General features: G+C 40.1%; 1 pseudogene; it reads left to right on the top strand.

Annotated features, from left to right (window-relative positions):
* The first annotated feature begins 1857 nt into the window (after positions 1–1857).
* LOC100066377 (elongation factor 2-like) lies at positions 1858–3104 on the top strand (annotated as a pseudogene).
* The last annotated feature ends 8187 nt before the right edge of the window (positions 3105–11291 follow it).

Below are 11291 nucleotides of genomic sequence, written 5' to 3'. Positions count from 1 at the left end.
TCATCTATCTTTAGGCAGAGCACTTTATGCCAAACCTTGTCATAGGCAATTGATCAGCCTAGAATCTGTCTTCCCTAGGTAAAGGGCCCACCCTGGTTCAATCAGCCGTGGCCATGGAACTAGGTCATGTGCTCCAGAACATGCCTATTTATGGGGGTAGAGTATAGAGTCAGACAATCTCCAAAGAAGGAAATATAAAGAAATCAGAACAGTGAAGTATATTGAATATATATTCTTTCACATGCAAGTCTTTAGTATTTGAAAAGATCTATTAATTGCCCATATTCCGTAATCTACTCATCTCTGGTTACAATCATCAGGGTCCAATCAAAAGACAGAAACTACACACGATTGCAATACAATTTGATTAAAAGAATTGCTACCCAGGTATATTAGAAAACTGAAAAGGCAAAGGGAACAGTAAGGTATCATGGAGGGAGTAACTGCAGCCACTACCCTAAGGCTGGGGAACAAAGGGAGAGGAGAGAATGAGTAGAACTTTGAAGCTTGTGGGAGGGATACTACAGTTAGGACTCAGACCTCTGAGGAAAAGGTGTAGCTTTGCTGGGACTGATGCCTCAGGAGCATCACAGAGGGAACTTATGAGACTAGGACATGCACCTCTGAGAAGCAGGCGTTGAGTATTGCTAACTACTGCAGCAATAGATCTAAATAAGTAAACGAATAAATCTCAATAGAACTATTACTTCATTCGTTCAGGCCACTATATTCCTATCACAGGCATGGTGACAATCACGTCACACTGTAAATTTACATTGACCTTTCAGTGAACTGTAGGATCTGCTTTTTTACTATGAATTCCTACTGTACTATGTTTCACCCAATCTTTGTTCAGGTAGTTGTCTCTAAACTCAGGCACTAGATTATAATTTATCCACAAAAATGTTCATGCTTAATTTTGATCATTCTACTGAGATTTTTTCCTTTTTTTTTTCATCTCTGTCATCCCAAATACTTACTGTCTCCCCCAAGTTAATTAATTTAGAGCAGCTCGGTGCACATTTGCTGGGTTCTCACTTACTCTAGATTTTAATTTCTCTTCATGTGTTTGATGAACCGGCGAACCCCGGGCAACTGAAGCTGAATGTGTGCACTTAACAGCAGCGCCATCAGGCCAGCGCCTAGATAAAGTATTTAAAGTGGAACCATTTTTCTTATTGAAGTAACTGTATTCTTGCTTGGTTCTTTGGTTTAATAATTCGAATATTAATGAGTGTCCATCTGCACTAGACACTGGATGTGCAAGTGCTTTGAATCTCAGTTTATTCATCTGTAAAAAAGAGAATAATAAACTTCTCATAGTTTGGCTATTAAATGAGAAATATTTATGGAAGTGATAAATGCTTAATAAATAATAATTCCCTGCCCTCTAAATATATATGGCTAAACAGAGTTGAAATATAAGTCTCTAGCATAGGTAGAATTTCCCATTTTGATTATTTAATCCTATGACCATATATTAGGTAACAGGCACTATGGAAGCACTACAGAAACAGAAATGACTACGATGTGACTCCTGTCCCCAAAGGATGCAGTCTCATGTGAAATGGGAGACTAGCCCCTTCTCTAAGGTATGTTCTCATGCACTCCTTGGAAGTCCCCAATTTTGGCATCTTAAATAGTACTACCTGTAAAAGAGTACTAATCACCCTCCATCACTGGGACAACCATCACAACTTATTGTCCCAGTTATTTTTGAGGTCAGATTGACCACAACTGTTGTCTGATCCATGCATCTATGAAATCCTTGGCATGACCCTGAGAGATGGCTGTCCAAGGTTAGCACAGGAGTTCAGGGGTACAACATAATGATTTGATATTTGTATAGACTGCAAAATGATCACAATACACACCTCCAACTACATGCCAGGAAAGAAGGAGGAACTGTACCTGAAGCAACACAGAGAACAATCCTTATGGTGGGTCATTACAAGGAGCCCATCGAGGACATGCCACACAGGAACGTCGTGGGCCCAGCAGGCCTTGACCAGTTCCTGGTGAAGATGGGCACCATCACCAACTTCGGGTACTCTCACATGTGGGCGATGAAGTTCAGCGTGAGCCCAGAAGTCAAGGTTGCCATGGAGGCCATGAACCTGGACAATCTGCCCAAGCTGTTGGAGGCCCTGAAGCTACTGGCCAAGTCAGACCCCATGGTGCAGTGTATCATCAAGGAGCTGGGAAGCACATCTTCGCAGGGGCCAGTGACTACACCTGCAGATCTGCCTGAAGGACCTGGAAGAGGACCATGCCTGCACCCAGGAAATCTGACTCAGTCATCTCATACTGTTAGACCATCATGCTCTGCCTGTCCAAATGCCACAATAAGCACAATCGGCTATACATGAAGGTGCAGCCCTTCCCAGAAGGCCCGGCTGAGGACATCGACAAAGGGGAGGCGTCCACCCACCAGGAGCTCAAATAGCAGGCCGCTACCCGGCCTAGAAGTGCTTATGGAACGTGGTCAAGGCCCACAAGATTTGGTGCTTTGGATCCACCATCACCAGCCGCAACATCCTCACTGACGACACCCAGGGCAAGCAGTACCTCAAGGAGATCAAGGACAGCACGGTGGCTGGCTTCCAGTGGATCACCAAAGAAGGGGTGCTGAGACAGGAGAACAGGCGCAGCAGGGATTTCTACATCCACATCATGACACTGCACACAGATACCACCCAGGTCTTCCCCACTCTACACAGCACCCCGAGCACAAGCCCGGGCTCACGGGGTCCCTCTACCTTGTGGAGAGCCAGTGTCCCAAACACGCAGTTGGTGGCATCTACAGTGTTCTGAACAAGAAAAGGGGCCACATCTTGGAGGAGTCCCAGGGGGCCAGCACGCCCATGTTTGATGTCAAGCCCTGCCTGCCCCGTCAGAGAGTCCCTTGGCTTCACTGCCCACCTGAGGTCTCTGGGGGCAGCCAGGTCTTCCCCAGGGCGTGTCTGACCTCCCACCTGCAGATCCTGCCTGGAGACCCCTTTGAGAATACCAGCCGTCGCAGCCACGTCTTGGTAGAGACGTACAGGTGCAAAGGCCTGAAGAAAGGCATCCTAGCCGGGGAGAACTTCCCGAGCAGCTTGTAGGCGGCCCTCCCGGCAGCACCCGCACGGCGGATCCAAAGATGGACCACAGCGACAAGTTTTCGTCTTCCTCATGGCACCGCGAGACTGTCCAGACACAGTGATGCTCTACTTGACAGGTTTCTGGGGCTCACTCTGTGCCACCGGTCAACATGAACACTCGATATTGTTTCTTTTGATATTTATTTCAAGATTTCAGAGGCAATGGAAATGTCCCTACAATAGGGACTTATTTGGCCAGTGGGGGAGGGAATGGGATACGCAACAATTTTTTTTCTTTTATTTTTTCAGAGGGAAATTCAAATGTCCCCCAAAATTTTAGAATAAACGCATTAAGCAGCTTTAAAAAAAATGAGTCCCATAAAAATGTTCATTTATTTAACCTATAAGGCACAATATACTTTTCCTCATTCCTGTTTGTTTCTTTTAATGTATCCTTTATCATGTTTATTATTTTTATCCTTAAGATCTTAAGCCTTCTTTTGCTTTCCTCAAGAATTTAAGAAACAAATAAGATGTTTTCTTCCTAATAGCTATTTTGGTATCCACTCTTTTTCTCCTTTTTCCTGAGAAAGATTCTCCCTCTGCTAATATCCACTTCCAGTCGTCTTCTTTCTTTTCCTTTGATGTGAGCCGCCACCACAGCATGGCCGCTTACAGACAGTGATGTAGGTCCACACCAGGGAATCCAGTCGGGCTGCTGAAGCCCAGCATGTGGAACTTAACCACTAGGCCACCAGGGCTGGTGTAACTCTTATGAGCTCTGCCACTCATCTTCTAAAACCATCAATAAAAAGTTTTCTTATTTTATTTTACTTAATAAAATAAACCTTTAAATAAAATGCAATAATTGTGAAAGGAGAAAACCAAACAGCTAATATACCACACTCACATCTGTTCTTGGCCTCATTAGAGCCTTACTAGCAAAATGTGAGCTCATAAGGCATAAACATTAAGTCTAGGAAGTACCTAAAGAAACCCAAAGGATGACCTGCAGATTATTTTAAATGCATACTAAATATTTCTTGACTGGTTGCTCTCTGAGAGGAATAAGACAAAACAGGATAATAAAAGTAGTTATGGGTACTACTTTAGAATTTACTTATTCCTCTGACTATTAACTCAATCTCCTAGTCCTCATCAAAACCTTGTTGGTGGGAATTTAAAATAGTACAGCCACTTTGGAAAACAGTTTGGCAGTTTCTCAAAATGCTAAACAGAGTTACCATACGAATGCAGAATTTCCATATGAAGCAATTCCACTCCTAGGATTCTACTTAAGGGAAATGAAAACATATGCCCACATAAAAACTTGTACACAAATGTTCATAGCAGAATTATTCATAATAGTCAAAAAGTGGAAACAATCCAAATGTCCATCAACTGATGAATGGATAAACAAAATGTAGTGTATCCATACAATGGAATGTTATTTGGATCTAAAAAGTAATGATGTATTGATGCATGTTACAACATGGATGAACCTGGGAAACAGTAGGTTAAGTAAAAGAAACCAGTCACAAAAGACTGCAAGTTATATGAAATTTACACAATAGGCAAATCTGTAATGAAAGATGGCAGATTTCTGTTTACCTAGAGGTAGGAGTGAGGAGAGAGAAGATGGGGGCAATGAGTTATGACTGCTAATGGCAATGGTGGTTTTTTTTGGAGTAATGAAAATGTTCTAAAATTAGATTATGATGATCCTTGCACGATATTATAAATATACTAAAAACCATTGAATTGTGCACTTTAAACAGGTGAAATTTATGGTGTGTTTGTAAACTATAAACCAAAAAAACTGTTTAAAAAGAAAAAACCTTGTTGCTGACTAAGGTGCCGTTCTCATTTACAAATGAATAAAATAGGGATTCAGAAGTTAAATGTCTTGGTCGAGTTTCAAATTCTAGAATTTGCTAAAACAGAACTCAACCACTTTATGAGCATTTCCCTCATAAAGTGGGAATGAGAGCTTATGCACAGAGACTACTTGGACATCGAAAGAGTTTGCAAAATATTACCTGTGGGAAAAAATTAAGGGAGTTAAAGATGACAAAGACAATTATAGTAATAGTAAATTATTTGTAGTGATGGTCTGTGGAAGAAAAGGTAGAATTCTTTTGTTTTACTGCAAAAGACAACTAGCGTCAAATAGCATAAAGCTTGGGACTGGACAAGAGAGTTAGCTTAATATCATAGGTTTAAAAAGTTGAACTTTGGAGTAATCAAAATCAGGATTGTAACAAGCCCCCTACCTAACACTGAGAAACATGCTTAACATCTCTAATCCTCAGTGGACTCATCAGATATAATCCAGTTTGGGGTTTTTTTTAATGTAATTCTTAAATAAGTAGTGGTGTTCTTTGGGTGGTCCTTTAGCAAGCACCTAGTAGGTATGAAGAGTGCTTAGTGGCAGGCCCCAGACACACCCTCCCAGGACTCTAAATAAAGAATCCAGATTGGAGATACTGCTAATATCAAATATTGACAGTCATTGTTTCCTTCTGCTAATTTGCTCAGAGGGCACACAGGTGACCTTGACCAAAATAAAGGCATGATGGTTAGCTCTTACAGAGATCTAGCAGCCCCCTCAGTGACAAGAGATACAAGAGGCATAGGGTTAAAACAGCAGAAACTATCTTACTGTTAAAACTTCAGTTGACAAAGCTTCAATAGTAAAGAGACACACATTAAGTCTAGGAAATACCAAGAAACACACAGGACCTGGAGATTCTTTAAAATGCATATTATTTGTTTTACTCTTCGGTTTCTGGGAGGAATTAAACAAGATAATCATGAGGGGGGGAAAACAGAGCAAACTTCAAGTACTCTGAAGATGACCTCACCTACTTTACAAATAGAAACCATCAGGTATGAATCCCCTCAAATTCCTATTCCAGACACACACAATCTATCCCCATTCTTGCCTCCCATATATGTGAACAGGACTCCTTCTTGATGAAAATTAATCCTTTTATGTTCTGGTTCCAAACCATTTTCATCTCAAAGGAGTTCTTTAATTATTTCCTCTATTTCTTTTATCGCCTTCTCCTTCTGGTGACTTTTTCCCCTTAGCATACAAAAGTTCTTGTCTATTTCCCTAAGGAGGAAAAAGCCCTTCCTTTCTACGTCCCTTCATAGCCAAGCTACTTGACAATAATCTTTGCTTGTCTTCGCTTCCTTCCCTTCATTTTATTCTTCATATCTTTAGAATATGTTCATTAAGATCAGCAGTAGCTTCCTAATTTTATTAACAAATCTCTTTCTTGATATTTGTTTCTTCCTTAGATTCTGTAATACCTGGTTCCTCTCTTACTTCTTGTACATTTCTTATATGTCATCTTTTCAGGTTCTTTTTTCTCCACCAGCCCATGAGCAGGTGAGGATTGCCCAGTGTTTCATCCTCACCCACCATACTGTCTCTGCCCTTCAAATCTGTTCCCCATTGCTATTGATTGCACTGTCCAACAGTTATCCATCCAATTGTCCCAAACATCAACCTGAGTATGATTCTAGATCCCTCTCTTCTTCTATTTCCCCTCTCCAGCCAAATGATCCTCTAGCGCCATCAATCCAGTTGCTTAAATATATCTCAAATGTGTTCTCTCTTTTTCATTTCCGTAGCCACAGTCTCTAGGACCTCATCAAGCCCTCATATTACCAATTATAAAAGCCTTCTAGCCTCAAGTCTTACCTTCCTTCAGCTAGCATTCTAATCTATCTTTGACACTTATGTTAAAGTAATATTGCTAAAATATAAATCTGATCACATTAGTTTTCTTTTAAAAAAATCTTTTCATGGATTCCAAAGTCAACATGATTAAGTCTTAAATACTTTATGTATCACCCAAGGCTCTTTGTGACTTCACCCTTTACCTTACACTCTACTCCCAGTTACACACATGGCCCCATCCATAGTTTACTGAGTGGGGCATACTTTTTTAAGACTGCCTCCCTTTTCAAATGCTACTTCTGCTGCCTAGGATGTTAGGACTTTCCTTGTAGGTTTAGTGAAATACTATGTCTTCCTCAAGACTCTGTTCAAGTCTCGTCTCTGCTATGAAAGCATCCTTAGCCCCTCATGAAGGAGTTTTGTAGTCCCTCCTCTTGAACATATTTCTATTTTATACTTATTGTAGAGTATTATAATATTTAGCTGTTTGTGGCTCATGTAATAATAATAGTAACGTCAACAGTAATGCCCAGAACTTTTTGAGATGAATGTGCCTGGCCCGGCTCATTTAATCCTCACAAAAGTCTTGAGGTAACATTTATCATTACTCTCATTTTACAGATGAGATCACTAAGATATAGAAAGTAAAATAATTTGCCTAACATCTAACAAGTGGTAAGGAGAAGATTCAAACTAAGGCAGATTGGTAACACAAATCTATGCTCTGAACCACTATTTCAAGCCTAAAGCCCGTGAGCTCTGGAAAGGCCAGGTCCATGCCTTACTCCTCTTTATGACCAGTGCCCACTATATTGCCTGCCACATTGCTAGTGCCCTATTATTGGTTGTTGAATTAAAGGCCAAGCCCAAGGGAAGCTGCACTAAATTCCAAATATGTTTTCAAGTAAACTTGATTTATGTATGTCTCCAAAGTAATCAAGGAAAATATGTTTTATATAAATAAATTTAAGAACCTGTACAAATATTTTTAAAATAATTTACAGTTGCAAGAGACAAAAAATAAATATATATGTAGGTATTAGTCACTGCACATCAACACAGTAAAAATGTATCACAAGACAGATGGCAACTCCGAAAAACCACGGGATTATTGATCAGATAGGCACTGAAACAGAACCTCTGTTACTCCATTGGCCTTCAAGGACATGAAATAGGAGTTTGTGCCATGAAGCATTTCTGCAAATACACTATGAAATATGGTGCTCCTCTAAGCAGCAAGATGCTTCAATCCAGAACCATCGTCTTAAATCACCACAGGGTCTTTCCTCTCCTCTTTTTTTCCATCTTATAAGGCATTAAAATTTCAGAAATGAGAAACTGCTTCAATGGACAAAATTTGGGTGTTGTTCCTTATACAAAGGAGCAAAGAATGTTAAAGAAAATAGTGTTACTGCTTTCAAAGACCGGCCAGTGAGAAGTAAAGCAATGGTCAGCCCTAGAAATTCTGTTTGAAAAATAAAATGGTGTAGAGTTCTGTTTCATTTGCAGAAACTATATCAGAGAAGAATGTATCTATTGTGTAAATTGCAACTTGCAAAATTTCAAGTCACTCTGGGCACGGGGTCACGTTTGGAGTAAAAGACTTGGTCACACTGGTTTTTGAGCACTGCAAAAAACTCTGGAGGTCAGCCATAGTTTTAAAAAATGTATGTATACATAGGAAGGTTGATAAGTGTCCCGTCCCTTCCCTCTCTCCTCCCATTCATAAACATATAGAGTGGCCAAACAAAGACAGCATATGAAGTGGATTGGGCACAGCAATACAGACATATGGATTCTCATCTGGCTCTACCATTTGTTTAATTTTTGGTAAGTTACTCTCTCTGTTTTAGGGGGTTTTTTCCATTTTTAACATGAAAGAAAGTACTTTCCTTACAATATTATTGTGAAAATTGGAGATGTTTATAAAGTTCCTATCCTCATACTTAAAACTTCATATGCACTCAATCATTGGTGTGTCATTATTATTGATAAAGAATATTCAGCATGAACGTATATGGGTATAAAGAGCCTAAAACAAGTTCCCTGAAAGAAAGGTAACTGAAAACTAAAATCACATATGACAGAATAAAACAAAAGAGGAAAACAGACATAAGAGTGGGCACAGCAGTGGAGTGAGAACGTCTGGGGGTGTTAAGTAACAGCACTTGGCAGAGGTGTGAAGTAGAAAGCTGGCTTTATACCCATCCCAGCATTTTCAGAGAGGCCTGCTTCTTCCCAACAGCCTAGAGCCTTTAGGCCTTTTCCTCTATCCCTTATCACACTTGGTTCACACAGAGATGTAAATAACTGATACAGGGATCTTACCTGCTCTGTGGTCTTTGCATTTTATTGTGAATCAGAGCCCTGGATCCCTGTGCTAACAGTCTAAAGATTCTTTGTGTTGGCAGTATAAAAACAGGCAAAGGTCAGTCAGCAAAGAGTGCATTAGTATCACAACATTAAAAACACTGCTCAGGGGCTGGCCCAGTGGCATACTAGTTAAGTTCGTGCTCTCTGCTTCAACGGCCCAAGGTTCTCAGCTTCAGATTCTGGGTGCGGGCCTACATACTGCTCATCAAGGCACTCTGTGGTGGCGACCCCTATATAAAGTAGAGGAAGGTTGGCACAGATGTTAGCTCAGGGCCAATCTTCCTCACACACACACACACACACACAAAACACTGCTCAGCTCAGTCTAACCTGCAAAACTGTCACGTTCAATTCTAGGAACACAAAAACTTTATCAGATATTCCTAAGGAAACTGTGCCTTAAGCTCCGAGACCCATCAGAGACATTACACACAGCAATTTGAATTCTAGATCAGCCTTATTCCATTTTTTGAAAAACTAAAATAGCCACTAAGTAACCCAGGCAAGAAACAGATAAAGTTATCTGCAGAAATTATGTAGGGAAAAAAAGAGAAAGAAAATCTAGATATTTAAGGTAAGTAAAAGATGAAAGGAATTATAAAGAATAGAAGCAAAGAAGTATAGTGATGCTAAATGTTATACTGCAAATAAGTTAGTCGTGCATAATCAAAAATGCTCTTGATGATGCCTAAGAAAGGTACCATATTGGAGAGGCACATGCCATCTCTCCATCAGTCTAACAAAGTCAGGTTCCTCCTCCAGCACTGGAATGAATCAATGTTTATTTGAGTGAGCTTGAATTTTGGGCCATGTAGTATTAAAAAAATATGTTTTTAAAGCAATAGGAGCAAACTCAGTGTGGGGAGATGCTCCAAAAATGAGCCCTGATAGAAGTACTCCTTGAGTGGAAAGGCACGTATAATCAGCTATGCTATTTAAACTCCTTAAACTCATATTCATTCTCTTTCTCTCTCTTTCCCTACTGTGTATTTGTAGTTGAATTTATGTAAGTTAAAAACTCCCATGACAGGAACCTGTTGCATCTAAGAGAAAAACTGGAAAGAGAAGAAGAAGCAGAGAGTCTGCAATTTACCAAATCCTCTAAGAAATCCCGGAACACTTTGCTGGCCTGCATTAACAGGAATTATCTTAGCTTATCTTCCATTATTATTAAAGTTTTCACTGAGAATGGTCACTTATTGAGGGAATCCTATTAGGTGCTGACACTCTCTGGGAATAGTATAAGGCAGATATTCTTTTACATTTAAGGAAACTCTCTCAGAATAAGGGGTAATACCCCAGGTTAAAGTTTGCAAGGAGCAGAGCAAGAATCAGAACCCGTATCAGTCTCACTCCCAAGTACACACTCTTCTCACTCCCTAAGTCAGTAAAGCAATGAGACCCCAAACCATGCTCACAGCAGACACACATAATTGAGCAGATCATTCTTTCCCTTCATCACGGATGTGGCCTTAAGAAATCTCCAAGCATCCTCTAATGGTACATCTAAGAAGTCCTAAAAAATGAAACCTGTGGGTCATGCCGACGACCATGCTGGGATGGTATCATTCATTTCGGAGCCTCGTCATGCCTAGGGATGCTAGAAATATTTGTTCAAAGAATGAAGTACTAATACTGAAAGAGAGAAAAACAAGTTTGGGAATAAAAATGGAATAGAAAACTAACAATGCATACGAATAGAAAGGAAGTCTTTTGTTCATTTCATGCACATTGGGATTTGCATGAAATGAATAAGCTGAATAGACCAGCAAACTGAATTTTAGCAGCGGTTTGACTATTCACAACAGAAACATGATGAATATTTCAAACTAAAGGCTCACCATATTTACTTGGAAGAAGGCTTCTCTTAGATCACCTCACTTTCACGCTAAAAAATGGAAAGGTCAGAGTATTTTTGGGAACAATTTCCCCTAGGGAGACAACATTTCTTAAAATGACAGCCTAACAAGGCTGCATAGCATCCCAAAAGTTTGGTGGCATCTCTAAGTGCCTTTTCGGCAATGGGCTATTTTAATTTCCTTCCAAACTATCTCTACAAATTTGCTTACTGACCCAAGATAAACCTCTTTTAAAACTATATGGTTCTTTCATTCTTTCTAACCATTTAGATGTCCCAAGGGCTG

This window comes from Equus caballus, chromosome 23 (assembly GCF_041296265.1).
Source record: "Equus caballus isolate H_3958 breed thoroughbred chromosome 23, TB-T2T, whole genome shotgun sequence".
Taxonomy (NCBI): domain Eukaryota; kingdom Metazoa; phylum Chordata; class Mammalia; order Perissodactyla; family Equidae; genus Equus; species Equus caballus.
The sequence above is the reverse complement of the archived record's forward strand: the minus strand, read 5'-3'. Positions and strand labels throughout refer to the sequence as shown.